The sequence below is a fragment of the Octopus bimaculoides genome, chromosome 11 (assembly GCF_001194135.2).
Source record: "Octopus bimaculoides isolate UCB-OBI-ISO-001 chromosome 11, ASM119413v2, whole genome shotgun sequence".
Classification (NCBI taxonomy): Eukaryota; Metazoa; Mollusca; class Cephalopoda; order Octopoda; family Octopodidae; genus Octopus; species Octopus bimaculoides.
Window position 1 is genome coordinate 39524613 of NC_068991.1, and position 11005 is coordinate 39535617.

General features: G+C 35.1%; 1 protein-coding gene and 1 long non-coding RNA gene across 4 annotated transcripts in view; one reads left to right on the forward strand and one right to left on the reverse strand.

Moving 5' to 3' along the window:
• Nucleotides 1–8565, reverse strand: part of LOC106869437 (CCA tRNA nucleotidyltransferase 1, mitochondrial) — a 66224-nt gene extending 57659 nt beyond the window's left edge. The window contains exon 1 of one of the 2 annotated variants that reach the window (XM_014915185.2): nt 8436–8565. The gene's annotated coding sequence lies outside the window, so the exon portion shown is untranslated. The other variant, XM_014915184.2, reaches the window with a different exon arrangement.
• On the forward strand, nt 6186–9113 carry LOC128249073 (uncharacterized). 2 transcript variants are annotated; one of them, XR_008265188.1, is made up of 2 exons: nt 6186–7230; nt 8934–9113. It is a non-coding gene; the product is annotated as an uncharacterized LOC128249073 (long non-coding RNA). The 2 variants fall into 2 exon arrangements; XR_008265189.1 differs by lacking the exon at nt 6186–7230 and adding an exon at nt 7237–7564.
• The last annotated feature ends 1892 nt before the right edge of the window (nt 9114–11005 follow it).

An 11005-nucleotide genomic window follows, 5' to 3' on the forward strand; every position in this document is an offset into this window, starting at 1 on the left:
ATGCTATTAGAAAGAAATAATTTCAAATATTGTACTGTTGCCTACCTGATAGCTGACATTGGTGTTACTTGTTGAGGCTGGTGTAGGAGATTACACACTACACGCCGATAGTTGGGGATTGTCAGCTGACTCCTGTTGTGATGGTGTAGATCATTGTGCCAACTTATCTAAAGTTCCTTGAATTGTCTTTTTCTCCTTCTCTTCAAGGATTAAGTAATAAGGTGCAATAGTATCTTGACAACCCACTAATATTTTTACAAAACATTGTGTATTGAGATCCATTTCCTCAAACAAAGCAAGACATTTCTTGAAATGAGAAAAAGCCTCTTGCATTTTATTCAACGTAAAATGATGAGGCTTGGGATCAGGTTTTTCTTCTTCCCTTTTCCTTTTATTCATGAAGTTCCATCAACTCTTTGTTTGTTAGGGACTGTTTATCTTTCTCAAATAATTCATCAAAATCTGTACTTCCAGCTCCATTTCCAGTTCATTGCTCAACTGCACCAAGGTCTTGTTCACTTAAAACATTGTCAAAACCCATAAAGTCATTGACAAATTATGGGTACAACTTCTTCCACGCACCATTCATAGCCATGCTCTTCTACTCCATGCAGCTGCTATGTTCACAATGGCTTTGTAGATGTAACTTTTCCAAAAGTCACAGATTGTAATGCTTTCATCAATGTCAGTTGCAGATATTGCTTGGCATAACGTACGCTTCATATAATAGCGCTTGAAGATGGCAATTATCCCACTGATTGCAGCAGTGAGGTAGTGTTAGGAGGGAAGAAGATAACAGTAACACTGCGATGGAAATCTCTGATGTTTTTTGGGTGGCCTGGAGCATTATTTAAGACAAGCAAAACTTTAAAAAGAATCCTTTTAGCCTTACAGTACTTTTCTGCTTCAGGAGCAAAATCATTGAAAAACCATTCTTCAAAAATAATGATAGTGATCTAAGTCTTTGAATTGGCCATCCATATTTCAGGAAGAGATTCCTTGGGCATGTTCTTAAGAACTCAGGGGTTCAGCACATGATATACAAGTAGCAGTTTTATCTTGCAATTGCCTCCCAACACTAAGGTCAAATGTTCTTTTGATACTCTGTAGCCAGGAATTCTTTACTCTTCCTTGGATATGAAAGAACGATCTGGTAATTTCTTCCAGTAGATATCAGTCTCATCAACATTGAATATTTGTTCGGGTAGAAATCCATTATTTTCAATAATCTTCGCTAAAGTAGCAGGAAATTCCACTGCAGCATCATCAGTTGATGTGCTCTCACCTTGTTTCTTGAGAGAGTGCAAATTCTGTTGCTGCTTAAACATCATAAACCATCTCTGACTTGCACCTTAAATTCTACGTCTTTCTCATCTGGATATTTCTTTTTCAAATCTTCAAAGACAATGCTTTCTCCTGAATTATTTCCTGACTACAATTTGCTTGCTGATGATTCTGCCTTTCAACCTAAAGGGAAAGAAGCTGCTCCATCTCTTCATAGATTCATCCCCTTTTCTTGTTGATGATGGTACTTTTCATCCCTGGATCATCATCCTTCACATGTGCCATAATCCTATCTCTATCGTGCACAATCGCTGATAAAGTCGTACAGTTCATCTCAAACGATCGTGCAATGGCTACAATCTTTTCATATCGTTTTATCATATCCACTTTATCTTCCAGCAATATGGCTTTATGCTTACCACTTTCACTAGGATTCTTCTTTGGAGCCATGGGGCTAAAATGTAAATCACAAAAATGATTGTACAAAATTTCACAGCACTGTTGACGTGAACACATTTGAAAAGCTTGTGGCTGGAGCATGAATCCTACCTATTGGAAAACATCTGAACTAGTATACTTGTTCCGATTCGTATTACCGTGAACCTGTAACTTTTAATGTCTTTTGTTTTTAAATGAATTTTAATTCTTTATGATGCATACTGTATTTTAATATTAATTTTAATATACTATACAGATTATATGTTTCTATTGCTTTTTTTAAATTTATTTCCCAGAGATGAATACGAAGGTAACCAATTGATACAACCCAGAACTAACAGTGTAGTATATTATGAACATTATTGCTGTTTTGCCAAGTGACATAAATTAATATTGTATTTAATAATTCAGAAAGACTGACATATCTTCAGAAATGACGTAACTCGAAATGACTTAGCCAGAGGTATATGTGTATATATATATATGTATGTACAAACGAGGAGTTTCTTTCAGTTTCTGTCTACTAAATCCACTCACAAGGGTTTTGGTCAGCCAAAACTGGGGCTATAGTAGAAGGCACTTGCCTGAGATGCCACACAGTAGGAAACTAATAATTTAGTATATTCATAACTTATTTACTAAAATCTAAGAAAATATGACACCACACCTGGATTATGGACACCAATGAAAAAATTAGTCGTATGAGTTCTAGAGCTCATGACAGACCTAGGTCTAAGTGTGTATGTATATATGTGTGTGTGCTTGCATGCGCATGTCTCTCCTTGTCTTAACATTGTGTGATGTTGTAAACAAATGTTACCGTCATACAAATGTTGTTCATTTCCAATTTTATGTGAAAAAACGTCTGGTCAGGAGAATATGGAAACTTGCTTGGAAACTGGTGTGGATTGGCTACAGGAAAGGGCATCTGCTGATGGAAAATCTGTTTCAATGAGTTCCATTGTGACCCATGCATGGAAAAGTGAACATTAAAAATGATGATAACGATAATGACTTCATCTTTTATCCTTTACTTGTTTCAGTTGTTAGACTGTGGCCATGCTGGGGCACCACCTTGAAGAATTTTCAGTTGAACAAATTGACATCAGTACTTATTGTTTTGTTAAACCTGGTACTTATTTTATTGGGATCTTCTGCTGAACTGCAAAGTTATGGGGATGCACACACACCAACACTAGTTGTCAAGTAGTAGTGGGGGACAAACACATACACACGACAGGCTTCTTATAATTTTTCAGTCTACCAAATCCACTCACAAAGGTTTGGTTGGCCCAAGGCTATAGTAGAAGACACTTGCCATGCAATGGGACTGAACCCAAAACCATGAGGTTGGGAAGCAAGCTTCTTACCACACAGTCTTCTTTACCATTCAAGCAATGTTTATTTCTTAATAAGTGGGTTTATATCTACTCCAAGTATTAAGAAATAATATTGTATAATGATTACAATTCTATCATATCACAGTGAAATCAATGCAAGATCTGTAACTGGACCTGGAACACTGATGGTCCATCAGTGAAAAGACAATGAGTACTTTTAAATGAAATATTTAACATGTTTGCTGCAAATTGCCCTTCTTTAAGAAGAGATACCCACTTGACTACAAAGCAAGGTTGGTATATTTATTGTGGTTATTGCTCCAAGTCATCCCTGATCCAGCAAACTTATGATCAAGGATGTTCCAGCCATCTTTCATCTCCCTTGAAGAATTTTTATTAAACTCATTGACCCCAGTATTTACTATTTTTTTGTAAAGCCCGGTCTCTTTTGTCAAACTTCTAACTTACAGGAATGTAAACACACCAACACCAGTCATGAAATGGTGGTGGGTGACAAACACATACACAAAGACACACACACATACATATATATGAGTCTTTCAATTTTTGTCTACCAAATCCTCTCACAAGATTTTGGTCAGCACAAGGCTATAGTAGAAGGCACTAGCTCAAGGTGCCACATAGTGGGACTGAACCTGGAACCATGTGGTTGGGAAGCAAGCTTCTTACCACACAGCTATACCTGCATCTAGCCATGATCATCTTTTTCTTTTGTAGACAATCAAAGACTTCTTTTTTTGAAAGAGAATAGATGTATACTTTGAGGGAGATTTAGCTGCTAAGTAAAGAGATTCCTTTTTTTGGTTGATATAAGGTGATGTAGGGCTTTGGTAAAAGGAACAACAAAATGATGACTGCAGCTGTATATGAATTCATGAAGCTTGAATCAATATCTTAACTATTCTGACAGGTTGCTTCAACTGTTTTGAATCCACTCTTTGTCCCCATGAGCCTCATTTTACATCTTCTTTCCATGCCAGTATTAGTTAAGTGTGTTGTTATAATTCAAGTGAGTTCTGACTCAGAATTAATAACCTCCCAGATAGGTTGGAGGATCATGTTGTTTGTTCCATTTCTGGTTTGGTTTTCATGACTGGATGCCTTTCATAATACCAACCACTTCACACAGTGTATTTTATTGTGGTGCCAAGACTAGAAAGCTTGTCATGTCCTTGACTAGAACAAAGGGCCTTCTCAACCTTACAGTGTCCTTGTTTATTAAAAGCACTTTGACCTAGGAGGGGGTGAATAAAAGTTGGAGTAATGATGGAAGGAGCAAGTTGAGTAGTTTGAGAGGAACAAGGGTATGATGGAGAAAATAGAGTGAATGAGGAGTGATGGAAGAGTGACAGAGCTAGAGAGAGTAATGGAAGAGATACAGTAATGACAGCTATATATTTGCTTGTTAGAGAGAGTGATAAATGTCAATAAGGGGATGGTCTGGGGAAGAACAATACAGTGGTCTCTGTGAAGGAGGCTTGATATTAAGTGTTTAGTTTTTTGCTTAAAGAGGAGAGGATCCCCCTTTGGTTATGAATGACCATGGGATTGCACCTAGAAAGATATCCTCCAAGACACAAGTCTAGGCAAGGTTCTTTCATGGAAGACCAGCAGTCGGCCATGCATACCAGCTACTCCTCTCCATGCTACCAATATTATATAAGGGAAAGGCAAAGGCTGATTACAGCTTGGCACCAGTGACACTGCAACTAATTTCTATAGCTGAGTGAACTGAGCAACGTGAAATAAAGTGTCTTGCTCAAGAACACAACACAGTCCGGTCTGGGAACCGAATTCACTACCTCATGATTGTGGGCCTGACTAATTGAACTATACACCTTAACAGTACACAAAATTGATTTGTTGAAGCAGCATATTCAGATTTCATTACAGAGGTCTTATAAAGCATTACATTGAGTTTTTAACTGAGCTATACGTCTCATAAGAATTTACAATTGCCTATTTCCTGGAACTGGTGTGAATTGTATGACTACAAGCATTGATGCTTTAATCACAGTTTAATGGACTTCTTTGAATCTGCTTAATACAATTATATTTGCTTCAATAGCACTCATTTATGCTATTTATACTTCAGATTTACTTCAAAACTATATATATATATATATCATGATGATGATGATGATATATATATATATATATATTCCTACATATATATATATATATATATTCCTACTTAACCCTTTAGTGTTGCTCCAAGAATATGTATTTTGGAAGCTGGAGGCAAGCAGAGTCTTATTGGACTACAGGGGTCTGTGAAAGAACACCCAATGCTGAAGTCATCATGAGTCAGCGTCTGAACACAATAATGATCTAGAAAGGATAATGATTTTGTGTCTAAGTATAATTGAATCACCTTTTAGTGGGGTATAAATTCCCCTTTGAATTATAAACTAACAGCCAGTTGTGAACATCAAGCAAAGTGTGACACCTCTATACTGAACTTTATTAGAAGACTATCCTGTGTAACACCTGTGGCTGACATATTATCTGTGAAAGGAGTACTATTGCAATACCTTATAGTGGGATATAAATTCCCCTTAGAATAATAGCATAATGACAATAACAAACATCAAACTAAAGTGCCATATCTTCATATTGGAGGTTATTAGAATAGACTATTGTACTGAGCAGCAATGGCTGACATATTACATGAATCAAGAGAGATATTTGTAGAAATAAAATGGTACACAAAATAATTTATGGCAACTAATTTGTTGTAGCATAAGTGATAGTTATTTGGTTAGAATCCTGCCAGCAAGTGTTTGTTGCTCTTTCTGTCTAATAATGTCTACTATCATTTTACATTTATTTCTCATAGTTTCCTTGCACAAGGGTAATGGTGAAGAAGGTACCATATTAACTTTAGTCGTCAGCTGATTTTTGTTGAATAAATGTAGAAATATCTAGAGATGGACATACAAGAGTTAGCCTTGATTTGCTTCTTTTTTCAGGGTTTGATCAGCCCTTCATATATATTTAGATCTTTCAAGACTAAATCCGTGAAGTTACCCTCTGAATAGCTGTGAGTTAAGGTTAAGCAGTACTAATGCTTAAAGTATATGCACCAGTCTTTTCTGTTAACATCCCAAGTTAATCTGGTGCCAGTTTTGACAGCTAGATGAACTAACAAAATCTAGTTGAAAACAATCTGTTCAGAAACACAACGAAACACTTACACCGGATTTGAACTCACAATTCACAGGTAGATAGGGTAAGCATTCAGCCATGACATTTCTAAATAGATTGGGTAAATATTCCAGGATCAGATAACAATGAGGTTTGTTTTGATTATCTTCTTGATAGTCAGAATAACAATTAAAATCGTCTCTAGTTCACCAATTGATGCAAAGGTGTAATGAGGATGGTATTATTAGGAAAATAAATAATTTATTAATAGTTTCTATGTCAACGTGACTTTCTGATATACTGCATTAGCGTGAAAGGAAGTTAGTTTCGTTCCTACAGATATAACAAAAAAGTCCAACCGTTCACACAATCTATTTTGTTACCAAATATATAGAGAAATGCCAACAAGTCTGTAATTGAAGCTTTCCGGGGTTTATTATTACTTTTCTTTGTTTGTCTTTTAAACAATGCTGTCAATTTATTGGGAAACAATGCCACCAATATATCCATAATCTCGTGGGTAGAAGTCCATACTAAATAATTAAATTGCAGTAAACAGTGCGTGTGTGCAATAACAATAGTCAGAGGGCGAGAGAGAAAGATAACAATAATAATGATGGAGAAACGACTTTCTCTTGAGTGCAGTTACATTCCACTGACAATAAATATTACACCGAGCAGGAATTATGCATTATAAAAAAAGGTAATATATCCAATCAATAGAATAAGCATCGGGAAATTTTCCATAAAAGTACACAAACAAAAGCTTCAGAGAGGAAAAGAGAAATATAGAAACGACCTCCCCCAAAGAAATCCGATTAAAAATAAGAACAAAACAAATTATAAAAATCTATAAAACAGTCTTGCAGGATGCAGGAATGTTCTTTAACGAAAGTGTTGCAAGAGGCGGGGAGAGTGAATTTCCTAAGTTAAAGGACTAAATCCATGAGTTGATGCTGGCGAATTTATTATTAAAAGGCGAAAGAAGAGGAAGAGATAGGTAATTGATGTTAATCTATTTTCAGATGCAATTAACATAGTCGGTATTAATGAGGAGGTTTGATGACAGTGGTGTGTCAGCACTAATTAAGACATTCGGTTTCAATTAAAAACTGAGGGGGAGAGAGACAGAGAGAGAGGGAGAGAGAGTAGATCTCTCCTTATCAATCAATTCAGATCCCCAAAATGTTCAGATGTTGGTAGTAGTGATATAATTAGACGAGAGAGAGAGAGAGAGAGAGAGAGAGAGTGATAGAGAGTATGAGCAATTCAATTTTTACATAATCAAACAGTAGAAACAAAGAAGTCAGATATTATCTAAGCCAACTCGACAGGTATTTCCTCTCTTTCTCTCAATGTCCAAAATGACATATATTGCAGAGGAGAATTTTGATTATATATATGTATATATGTGTGTATTGATGTTGTTTTTCGAATTGATACATTTAACAAATGGAGTGAAGGTCACGAGAATATCGAAACAATTTAAGACAGGAATATTTTCAACAATTGACACATTAAGTCCAGTTATTATGGATTTAGTAAAGTCATTCGACTGTTGCAGTTATTATATTGATAATTTACTTTCCAGATACAAAACTGACCGTTAGTTGTTTATAAAAATAAATCAAATACGGAATAACCTTTAACTGTTTTGCTTTTAGACATAAAATAATAATTAAAAAAAACCTCCATTTAACTCGTAACTAAATTAACAGTTGTTGAAAATAATTTATCAGATATAACAAGTTTTTTTTTTAAAGACGAAACTTAGAAGGTTAACCGAAGTGGGCAACGTGAAGAAGAAAATAAGACTTTTCAATGAATTCGAAATAGAACTGATTCTTTGCATCACAGATTTAAGTCCAGCTCTATTTTCTCACCAGTTACTAAAGCGTAGTTGTTTCGATAGTGAAAACTAAGAAAAGAAAATAAAGTATATAATAGTAATATGAAGAATGTATCGTACATTCAGATGGAAATATTAAAAAAAACAAATATGACTTACTGGCACAATTAAGATACAAAACTCAACATGTGCTGCTTGTTACGTGGCTTACAAATGTCTATTCTGGGCTGGAATTTTACTTACAAAGTAGGGACAACAACTACGGACTCGATATACTTTGAATTGAAATAGTTACACTTTCAGTTTTATATTAAAGATAACAACAATAGTGAAAGATGAATATTTTATATTTCTACCTTTCCGCTTGTTACAGTCAGCCATTTCTAATGTCAGCAAGAGTTATATCCCTTACATCAAGCACTACCAAATTCTGATTATTTCTGTTACATTAGTGTCACACGTAATGTTACATAGCAAACCTGTAGAAGGGGAGAGGGAGAGAAAGGACAACCATATCAGCTTTTAGATATGTACAAAATTATTCAATTTATAGACTAAAAAAGAATGTTATTATAAAATAAATGAGGACGTAGAAGATGCAAAAAAAAAAAAAAAAAAAATTGTGACTCCTGTTGTTACACTTACATCAAACAGTATTACTTAGCAAATATAGGAGGAGGAAAGAAACAACAGCCACATAGGTTTTAGAATATTTATTAAATTATTTAATCTGTATTTGAAATTAAATGCCTCGATGAAATGAACAAATATGAACGGTGAAAATTTTAATTAATTTATGTAACAAACTAATTGTTTCTTTTAATCTTTCTTCTCCTGATGTCTTTTTTTCCTAGATGGTTTGTTAAAAAAAGGAAACAAAGTATATCCGATGTTTAAGAGAAAATTCCGAGAATCCCACCATTCCGATTAAACAACTCTTTAGATATTTATACATTTCGTTTGAGTTTTGAATGTCATTTCACTTTAAAGACGAAGTTACCGATTACAATAAATTCATTGTTGATAAAATATTGGCAATATTGTTGTCTCTTTATTAACACATTTTAATTTTATACGATTGTCTGTACAGAAATAAGTAAAATACCAGGTAAATCTCCTATAGCGTTGTTATATGTTTTACAATGGAGATTAAAAGAGTGGGCGAACTAGGACAATGTTTTTTTACCTGTCTATGATGAGGTTGGCTGTCAGTTTCACAATTACAAACACACACACATATGTACGTATTTATATGTGTATATGTATGTATGTATTTATTTATATAAAAATATATATGTATATACATATGTGTGTATGTGTATGCGCGCGCACACACACACATGTATGCACGTAAGTGTGTACGTATATATGTAAGTATGTATGTATATACATATGATGGAATGATAGGCTCTTTATTTCCTCAGTTAAATGATAAAATATCCAAACTTAATTACGGAATATAGCGGCGGAGTCACATTACATAACAAGCAGTCACTATGCTAAGGCAGCCACTCTCAAACTAACAAACAGCACCCCCACTCTCACCGCAAATATTGGTGAACATTTTTTTTGTTCCTCCACTCTCTCTTTATTGATGAGAAAACATAGAAATTAGAGTTTGAGGGTATCTGATTCTTCTAGCTTCGCTATGGTTCAAAAGTTCAAAAGTTCAAAAGTTAAAAGTTTGAAACTTGAATTTTATCAAACATGGCAGTTTGTTTTTTCCCCTTTTAATCCTTACAGGTCTCTTTCCTCGCAAGAAACACACTGCTCATGTATTAAATGGACTGAGTTCGCAGTCCAATGGAGATGCCAATGACGGTCAGGATAAGATTGCTACTGATACAATCGGTGATTGACGGATGGTTCCATGTGGAAGGCACGGTGGTTAGGGGCTTTATATTTGTAATGTACCATTGCGAACTTTTCCATTGATGTTATCCTTATTTGCCGACTCAGTTACTTACCTTCACATTGTCGTTCTAAGATCTTATCAGTTACTGTTGTTATTTATGAATCTTAGTTTGACAACAAATCGGATCTATTGAGGAAGGAGAATAAAGCCAAAACATGTTCTGCTTTGTCACCACATCAGTCAAGGGTCGGACTCATTCCTCACCTTGCATAACTCAGTTTCAGTTTTTGATGAATTGGCATTTCGAGAGTTCTCTCCCTCGTCTCTTTAGAGCGGAACTTCCATTAACACTAATACCTTTCCTTCTTATAGTTACTGATTTAAAAAGTTATTGTTAGTTCATCATTTTATGTACGACAGTCTACACTTGACTGCATTTCTAATATAGTTGACGAAACTGAAGCATAATCGTTAAGTTCTTAACGAACTGAAGTATGATACTTATCCAGTTCTTAACTGTAACGGTTCCATACACTCTGCTAAAGTCCATAGGAAACAGTTACTTGATATCAGCAACTTATGCACGCTGGTTTGGGAACTTATGTCATAACAAGATTGAGTGCATGAAGTGCGGTGAAACGATACAGGCACATTTTGAATCAAAGAACTTCTCTTCATATATATATATATCTCATTGGTCTAAAAACACCTGGATGAATTCCAGAACCAGCATCTCCTGGCTACGATCAAAGCCTCAAACCGAAAAGTCAGAAACACGCAGATCATATAAACCATTCTGCAAACAACTCCAACCAATCGTTAATAGCCATCTGGAATTGGACGAAACCTACTGGGTAATTTGATCACTCCATCAGCCATTGTATAACAGAATTCAGCAGACTATATTTTATCTCGCACACACACACACGTCAACAGATACCTGATCAAAGACAGTCCCTGGAATATAATCTTTTGCCTCAATTTTCGCTATTATTATAGAAACTCTTAAGATCAAATACAGCAAAGAAACTAGATAACTCCTGTTTTGATAAGAAGTATTATACTTGAAAT